Source organism: Camelus ferus, chromosome 24 (assembly GCF_009834535.1).
Source record: "Camelus ferus isolate YT-003-E chromosome 24, BCGSAC_Cfer_1.0, whole genome shotgun sequence".
NCBI lineage: Eukaryota > Metazoa > Chordata > Mammalia > Artiodactyla > Camelidae > Camelus > Camelus ferus.
Genome location: NC_045719.1, coordinates 6,774,983 through 6,785,005, shown reverse-complemented (window position 1 = coordinate 6,785,005; position 10,023 = coordinate 6,774,983). Strand labels below are relative to the sequence as shown.

Sequence of the window (10,023 nt, the reverse complement as noted above, 5' to 3'; positions counted from 1 at the left end):
TTAGAGTACATAGTGGTGTAAATGCAAATAAATAATAGTTTAAAAGTCTTAAGACCTAGGATATAAAACAAATACCAAACTTTACCTAATGCTTAAGATTGATCTTGTGTGTCAATATAAAAAGTTCATACTGGAAATGGAGAGCTATGCATGCTGTATGTTCATTTCCCCATGATTAAAACGGTAGATTTTTTTTTCCTTAAGAAGAACTTACATATCAAAACATTAGAGACTTTGTATAGTCATATTGTATGTATGAGTGCAAAATTTACATGTCAGATTTATAAAGCATTATAAGATCCAATGCATCTCGACTAATGAGAACCCTCACATGGCTTAGGCACTAAAAGAAAACTTAAGAGAAATGTAAAACATTTCTGAATTAAATATACTCAAACAAACCCTCAGAGTTTTGAAAAATCACCTTGAAGCAGAAAATCAAAAACTAAGAGTGGGAAAAATAGAAAGAAAATGAAACTGAACAAAGGAAAGAAGCGGAAGAATAAAACAAAAATTGTCTCAGCAATGAAGATTATGAGTTACCCAGGGGAAAATACAGTCAAGTTAATATTGGACACAAAATAAAGGGGATGAAACAACAAGAGAACAACAGCAACAACCCAGAAGTCACAGCCGTCAGGAAAAACACGGTGAAAGTGAAGGCGGGCAAAGAAGGAGCAACACCCGTAACTGCTGTCCCAGAAGGCAAACGAAGCAACAGAACAGATATCCAAAATTCTAACCCAAGACACATTCTCAGAAGTAAAAGAAGACCTGTATTTCTGTATTGAAAGGATACGTCTGAAACTTAGGAAAAATTAGGAAAGATCAACTGTAAGACACAAACTAGTAAAATTATTAGACTTCAAAGATAAACAAGGGATACTTAAGGCCTCCAAAAAATATCCAATAACTTACAAAGGCTAAAGGCAACAATAGAGCAGCTTTAAAAAAAATAGTGAAAGAAAACACTCAGTGAACCAAGGCAGAGATGTCACGTCCAGACGAGCCATCCTTTAAGAACAAGGCTACAGAAAACGTTATTAAACACACAGGGACTTGAGGGGTTCTGTATCTTTGGGCCTTTCTTGAGGAATCTGTTAGAGCATAAGCTTAATCTAGTAGACAGCGGACTAGGAGAACTTCAGTAAATAAACTAATTATGAACATTTTAATATATACGAATGGAAAACGAAGAATTAAATGGAGGTGGGGACAAGCGTGGAAGACTCACGTGTATGGTTACAGATGATGTAACATAGCAGAAATAGCGAAACTGAAAGGAGAGAAGTCGGGGAAGGAAGAGAGTCTATAACCTCACTTTTATGGCCAGTAGTCCATTACTGGCTAAGGGATACCATTCAACAAGACAGCAAAATAGTAAATAAGAGATGAAGGGATTAAAAAATTTTTTTGACTTGTATAAGGAATAATGTCACCAATCTTCTCAAATGCCAAAATAAATAAATGAATAAAGCAAAAAGGATACACACTTGTAGGAAAATCCTATGGCAAATGTAACAGAATACAGAACCAGTCCTATTAGTAAATGAATGATGTTAACTCACTTTTTTAAAGAAAATGATTTTTAATGTAGCTCACAAAGCAAGATCCAAATCTTTGCTCTGGAAAAGATATTCTAAAACAAGTGGATCCTGAACACTATAAATAAAGAAATGGCCAGAGGCATGCCATTCCCATGAAGACAAGAAACCAGGATGTGATCTTGATAGCAGACAAATCAATTTCAGTAAAACGCATGAAATGTTACAAAGAAATATACTTTTAAGCTAAAGTCATAATTCAAATTAAATACAACAAAAATAAATACATAAAATAACACATCAACCATCTCCATGAAGCAAAAACGACAGGAAGGACAAAGTAATAATAGACAGAATACTAATTTACAAGACAGCAAATGGACAAAAACATAAAAGCAAGATGAGGAAAATACATCCGTAATGGAAAAGACAGACATGTATCAAAATTTATACTACAGTAATAGAGAGTTTAACATCTCCTCATACGCTCAGGGAGTATTTTCAAACATTGACTTAATGTAGATTACAGAGAAACCATCAGTAACTTCCGTAACATAGCAATATTGCAAGTGTTATGATCCCTCAGATCACCGGGCAATAAAGCTATAAATTATTTTAAAACAGCAATAAAAAAAACATTTCCACCTGGAAATTTTTAAACTTTCTATTAAACAAAGGGAAAGCACAACTTACCCTTTCCAAATAAAAGTTTCCAAATAAAGTACAGAATGGGAGAGGAATAATTCACAATAGTGAACTGATAAATAATAAAGAAGTATTACAAATAATAAGCTAATATTTGAAAGCCTTGGTAAACTAGAGACATTTTTCAATATATAAAATATTTGCATATAATTTCCTCAATAGATACAGAAACTATTTGATAAAGTCTAATCTATATATAATGAAAACTCTATCATCAAACTAAGATTAGACACTAGGCACTGACTTCCTTACAAGTTTACTTGTACCACAAAAATCTATAGCAAATAATAAAGATATGTTAGAAATATTCACTTTAAGTTTTAGAAGATGAGCCTCTACCCTAACACATGCTGGTCTTCTATCCACTCCTGTAAGGAAAGAAAGGGGAAAAAAGAAAGATGTTAAGGATGAGAACAAAAGAGAAAAAACTATCATTATTTATAAGTTATAAATTATTTCTAATTATCTTGAAAACTTATTATTTCTATCTCATGGAAATAATAAGCATTATTAGAACTCACAGAATACTAGGCAAGTTTACTGGGTACAAAATCAGCTTATAAAAATTAGTATTATTTTTCTATAATCATAACTGTCTAGATAAATATATACTTTTACAATGGTAACAAAAACCATAACACATCTAAGGATGTATTTAACAAAAATCACTCAAGGTCTCTCTGATGAAATTTTAAAATTCCATTAATGGATTAAAAATATCTGAATACACTGAAATTACATGTTCTGGGATGGGAACCATTTAATAAATAAGATTTTAGATCTCCTCAAATTAATCTAAAATTAAATGTAACCCCCCCAAAAACCACATCTGGATCTTTTTCAGCATTTTGTAAACTCATGCTAACATTTATATGGAAGAAAACTAACATTACAAAGCCACAGTAATATGAAACTGTATACTCAGGGAAAAACAGACATATATTCCTATGGAACATAATGGATTCCACAAAAGTATATGTGAATCTACTATACAAAAAACATAGCGTCTGAATCAGTAGAAGAAGAAATAATTTTGAGTAAAAATTGCTAGGAATATGGGCTCCCTGCATAGAGAAAAATAAAACTGTGTCCTAAATACACAACACAGAAACAGGGACTCCATATAGATTAAAGACCTAGTTGTCTTCTACAGAAGAGTATCTTTCAACATAGGAGTCCTAAATAGAACCCTAAAAGTACAAATCAAAATGACTGAGGTTACAAATAATAATAGTTAGGAATTTCTTTTCAATAAATGATACAGTGGGCAAAAGAAATGAGAGATTAGAAAATTATCATCTATAAAACAAACAGGGAATAATATTTAGGACATAGAAGAAATTCCTAGAAATCAGCAAAAAAAAAAAACCCCAAGAACCCCTGCCCCCAAAATAAACAAATGCTATCAATAGGCAGTTCATAAAATCTGAGCCCCAAAAGGTGAACAAGCATATGATATTTAAACTTAGTAATTAGAGAAATGCAAATTAAAACAGTAAGATATAAGTTTGCACCTGTCAGATTGAAAAAAAAGAAACGCTTATAATGCCAAACTCTGATGGTCCAAAGGGATATTTTATTTATGTATTTGTTTGTTTGTTTGTTTGTTTGTTTATTTATTTATTTATTTATTTATTTATTTATTTATTAATTATATATATGATCTAGCTTTCCATTCCTGAATCTACATCCTTGAGATAGTCTCACACCATTGAAAGGGATGATTGTCAGGGTTATTTGTGATAGGGAGAAGTTGGAGGCAATCTTGTTAGCCATCACTGGTGAACAGAGAAAAGTAAATCTTAGTGGATGCACATTGTGGAGTACTTGGGTAGGTTTTATGAGCAATGGACTAAATATACAACATAAATATTCGAATATATTCTTGAGTTAAGTAAGAAAAACAATAAGCTCTCCAGCACAATTATATTCACATGAATTAAAGTAGCTTGACTTAAAAGTTCAATGCAAATTTCACAGTAATACATAGAAATAATACACATCAAATATATTATAATGGTTGCCTACAGAAGGCACAAGAATGGACCTGGCAAATGGGATAAAAGGGAATACATTTATACACACTTTGGTGCATTCCCACATGCATGTACATATATGTACTCATGCAGATATACGTGCATACATGCATAAAACGAGAGAGAAGACACGTGAACTCATGACCATGGCGTGCCTTGAACCGAGGAGTTGATAACCACAATAATCTACATCTGAGTGTAAAAACTAACAAGTAAGTCATCCAAATCCAAAATAATATAATATGAAAAAGGAAAAGAACAATTAAAATGTTTCACATTCATTATACACTCAGATAAAATTTATTTTTGATCATTTTTTAAATGATCAAAATTAAATATTGATATCTGCCCTTACTTTAGGTAACTTGCCAAACTGTCTTGCAGTTTCTTGGCAAGCTGATAGTAAAGCAGGTATCTTTTCAGAGAAAGATATTCTGGAATTCAAAGCATTGGGGGAATATTTATATCATAGGCAAATTTTCATAAGATTTAAATATTTTATATCTCATTAACACATCAATAACCATTAACATAACTGTTTGCCACATTTTAAGTTTGACCATAAGGCTGTATTATAATGTGTGGCTGTATGTGTGTATGTTTTGTAAAGGTAGGCTTTCTTCAATGTCATATTCTATCATTTTATTTATTGATTTCTTTTATCATTTAAGAATATAAACATCTACCTTAATGTAAAGAGATACATTTATGTATATTAGGATTTACTATGGGATAAACAACATATTTTCTTTAGTGATCATTAAACAAAAACATAGCACGTGGTAAGAAAGTACATGGCAATATTCATCTTCAATTAAGAAACTACACATATTCCCATGGGGTTCCGTTCCTTGTTCTTCATTTCACTGGCTGGTTCTTCTAATTTAAATTTCAACACCGAAGCCATGTCCTTCCTTAGTGCGTTCTTCTCTGACCGCCAAATCCAAAATAAAACCCCCATCATGCCAACCTTAGTTTTTTTGACAGCATGTATCATTAGAAATTTCCTTTCTCTCTCTCCCTCCCTCTCTCTCACCACACACACTCTCTCTGTCTTCTTACTTTGTCTCGAATATAAGCCCTGTAGGAGCAGGAACCTCACCTGTCTTGTTTTGCTATATTCTCAGCTCCTAAAATACTTAGTACATGGCAACTGTTGAATGAATGGTGGAATACTGAAGGAACAACTAAATAAGTTAGATTTAATACAGTTTCAAAAATTGACCCCTTTGGGGCTGTTGTCGATTAACACACACATTTTAAAGTTTTTAAAATTTAAGTAATAGATGCACTTGATTAAAAACCAGCAGATTTTATAATGAAAAGAAATAGTCCTCTTATTCCTCCCCTCTCCTAGTCCCAAGTCCCAGTGACGACAGTTGTTGGCATTTCTGTTTTTAATTTTTCCAGCAGTTATCTTCCTGCCTTCCAGTGTGATGCTTGCACTGGTACAGGTGGGCAAATCTCTGATGTTATCTGTTGATTTCCTTCTGAGATAAAGCTCTAGATCACTTACACCATATTATACCTTCACTCTCTGTGCTCCAGCTTTAGTAAAACTCCATCACAATTATCATTTCCAACACTGGTGATCCCTGCAATTTAAAATAACACAAATTTTAACCCCTCAGTATATTTCCCCATCATCTCTGGATGGCATCTCTCATTCTACTGATCTTCCTCCCTCATCTTCCACAACCTCTCACACGCCCACCCCAACATCTGTACATTTACCTTGATTTGACATGACTGATGACACTGCATTTTGTGATTTAACTATAGGTTGATTCTAAGTATAAAAAACATAAACAGTGCTTACATTTTTAGGGTGAATTTACCACAGAGCCAAGTCTTGTATACAAATAGTACAACCTTTTCTACCGATTCAATGTCATACAGTGTCAAGTTGGAAAAAAGTCGTATTTTTTTTAAACCTCCAACTAAAGCGTTCAGTACTTACTCATGTTTTTGACTGTTTTGTGTATTCTGGCACCTCCTTTTTCTTTACGGAATACTTTCTGCCCAGAGGCATCCACCTTCCAGTGCTGGCTTAACTTGAATGCTCCTAGTTCCACTACAGACCTGTCTCACTGGGGAAAGAACCAACTACCTTTCTGGTTCACCTAGTGTTTTGTTTTGGGGGATTTTTTTTTTAATAACATGACTGTCTTCTTTCTTGATTTATTCCTTTTTTTCCCCAAAGAGTTTATTCTCAATTAAACAACCAAGACATTGCCTGTAGAAGGAATTTAATTTAGTTTTAACTTTTATATGTCTGAAATGCCATTTCACACCTCACATTTTAAAATAGTTTGTCTGGATATAAACCTTCAGTTGAATTTTTTTTCCCTCCAAACTCAGAAAGATTATGACATTGCCCTCTGTTATCCTAATATACATAATGATGAGTCAGACACCAGTCTGAGTCTCGATCCTTTGCAAGATACCTGTTTATTACTTTCTAGATGCTTTTCAGAATTTGTACATTTTCCTCTGGGGGAATTCGTCCGCACTGTCCCATTCATGATGCCCTCCCCGTATTATCTCTGCTCTCTCTTTACTGGTAAAGTATAGAACCTCCCTGTTTCCTACTTTATTACTGAGTTGTTCATTTTGCAAACCGATTTTAAATTTTCAATGATCTTAATTTTTAATTTCTTTCTTTTCCATAGCAGCAGTTTTTAAAAGAATGCAATAAACACTTGAGTCTAAGGATATAACTTAGCACTTTCTTTTTTTCTTTTTTTTTTTTTTAAATTGAAGTATAGTCAGCTACAGTGTGTCACTTTCTGGAATACAGCATAATGTTCCAGTCATGCATATATATATATATACATATGATCATATATACATACATATATATATATATATATATATATACATATGATCATTTTCATATTCTTTTTCATCAAAGGTTTTCACAAGATATTGAATATAGTTTCCTGTGCTATACAGAAAAAAATTTTTTAATCTATTTTTATATATAGTGGTTAACCTTTGCAAATCTCAATCTCCCAGATTTATGCCTTCTCAAGACCCTTTCCCTTGTAACCATAAATTGTATACTATGTCTGAATCTGTTTACTGAGTCTGTTTCTGTTTTGTAGATGAGTTCATTAGTGTGCTCTTTTTCTTTTCTTTTTCTTTTTTTAGATTCCACATATGAGTGATATCATACATTATTTTTCTTTCTCTTTCTGGCTTACTTCACTTAGAAAGACGACATCCAGGTCCATCCATATTGCTGCAAGTGGCATTATTTTATTCTTTTTTATGGGTGAGTAGTATTCTATTATATAAATATGCCACAACTTTTTTTAAAACTTTTTTTTTAATTGAGTTATAGTCAGTTTACAGTGTTGTGTCAATTTCCAGTGTAGAGCACATTTTTTCAGTTATACATGAACATACATATATTCATTGTCACATTCCTTTTTCTGTGAGCTACCACAAGATCTTGTATATATTTCCCTGTGCTATACAGTATAATCTTGTTTATCTATTCTACATATGCCTGTCAGTATCTACAAATTTCGAACTCCCAATCTGTCCCTTCCCACCCTCCTCCCCGTTGGCAACCACAAGTTTGTATTCTCTGTCTATGAGTCTGTTTCTGTTTTGTATTTATGTGCTTTTATTTTTTAGATTCCACATATGAGCAATCTCATATAGTATTTTTCTTTCTCTTTCTGGCTTTCTTCACTTAGAATGACATTCTCCAGGGACATCCATGTTGCTGCAAATGGTGTTATGTTGTCATTTTTATGGCCGAATAGTATTCCATTGTATAAATATACCACATCTTCTTAATCCAGTCATCTGTTGATGGACATTTAGGTTGTTACCATGTCCTGGCTATGTACTGCTTTTGTGAACATTGGAGTGCGTGTATCTTCAAATTTGAGTTCCCTCCAGATATATACCCAGGAGTGAGATTGCTGGATCATATGGTAAGTCTGTTTTCAGTCTTTTGAGGAATCTCCATACTGTTTTCCATATTGGCTGCACCAAACTACATTCCCACCAGCAGTGTAGGAGGGTTAGCTTTTCTCCACACCCTCTCCGGCATTTATTGTTTGTGGACTTTTGAATGATGGCCATTCTGACTGGTGTGAGGTGATACTTCATTGTAATTTTGACTTGCATTTCTCTGATAATTAGTGATATTGAGTATTTTTTCATGTGCCTATTGGCCATTGGTATGTCTTCATAGGAGAATTGCTTGTCTAGGTCTTCTGTCCATTTTTGGATGGAGTTGTTCGGTTTTCGTTATTAAGCTGTATGAGCTGTTTTTATATTCTGGAAATTAAGCCCTTGTCAGTCTCATCATTTGCAAATATTTTCTCCCATTCTGTAAGTTGTCTTTTTGCTTCACTTATGATTTCCTTTGCTGTGCAAAAGCTTGTAAGTTTTGTTAGGTCCCGCTCGTTACTTCTTGCTCTTATTTCTATTGCCTGTGCAGACTGCCCTAGGAGAACACTGCTAAGATTTATGTCAGAGATATTTTGCCTGCATTTTCTTCTAGGAGATTTAGCATGTCTTGTCTTATATCTAAGTCTTTAAGCCATTTTGAGTTTATTTTTGTGTTTGGAGTGAGGGAGTGTTCTGACTTCATTTATTTACATGCTGCTATCCAGTTTTCCCAGTACCATTTGCTGAAGAGACAGTCTTTTCTCCATTGTATATTCTTGCCTCCTTTGTTGAAGACTAATTGACCATAGGTGTGTGGACTTGTTTCTGGGCTCTCTCGTCTGTTCTACTGAGCCCAATATCATGCTATTTTGTGCCAATATCATGCTATTTTGACTACTGTAGTTCTGTAGTATTGTCTGAAGTCTGGGAGGGTATTCCTCCAGGTTTGTTCTTTTTCTTCAGTAATGCTTTGGCAATTCCGGATGTTTTGTGGTTCCATATAAATTTTAGGATTACTGGTTCTAGTTCTGTGAAAAATGTCCTTGGTAATTTGTTAGGGATAGCATTAACTTGGTAGATTGCTTTTTTACTCTTACAATCCAAGAGCATGGGCTATCTTTCCATTTTTTTTAGTCATCTTTAATTTCCTTAATTAATGTTTTGTAGTTCACGTATAAGTCTTTCACCTCCTTTGTGAGATTTATTCCTAAGTATTTTATTTTTTTGGATGCAATTTTAAAAGGGATCGTTTCTTTACTTTCCTTTTCTGGTACTTAATTGCTAGTATAAAGAAATGCAACTGATTTCTGTATGTTAATCTTGTATCCTGCTACCTTGCCAAATTCTTTTATTAGCTCTAGAAGTTTTTGTGTGGCGCCTTTAGGGTTTTCTATACAGTTTCATGTCATCCACATACAGTGACAATTTTACCTCTTCTGATTTGGATGCCTTTTATTTTTCTTGTCTGACTGCTATGGCTAGGACTTCCAATACTGTATTGAACAGAAGTGGTGAGAATGGACATCCTTGTCTTATTCCAGATTTTAGTGGGAGGGCTTTCAGCTTTTCACCATTGAGTATTATGTTCTCCTCAATTACTGTTATGAGTAATTTGATTTCACTGATCAGCTAGCTAAATCAAAATAACAGCCAAATGTAAGTGGCTAATATTTTATTGAATTTACTGATACAATAAAACTAAGTCAGTTGTACATGTAAAATGCACTGGCTGAATATCAAATATGGGTAAATTACGTAGCAGCAAGATCTGTGAAAACTTTATGTTGAAAACCATAAGTATAATTCCTGCGTTTATTAGGACCATT

At 33.5% G+C, this 10,023-nt stretch overlaps 1 protein-coding gene across 3 annotated transcripts in view; it reads right to left on the bottom strand.

Annotated features, from left to right (window-relative positions):
- Window positions 1-2,642: 2,642 nt before the first annotated feature.
- Window positions 2,643-10,023, bottom strand: part of METTL4 (methyltransferase like 4) — a 426,540-nt gene continuing 419,159 nt past the window's right edge. For all 3 annotated transcript variants that reach the window (XR_004314963.1, XR_004314965.1, XR_004314964.1), the window contains one exon: window positions 2,643-5,880. The gene's annotated coding sequence lies outside the window, so the exon portion shown is untranslated. The remainder of the gene's footprint in view (window positions 5,881-10,023) is intronic.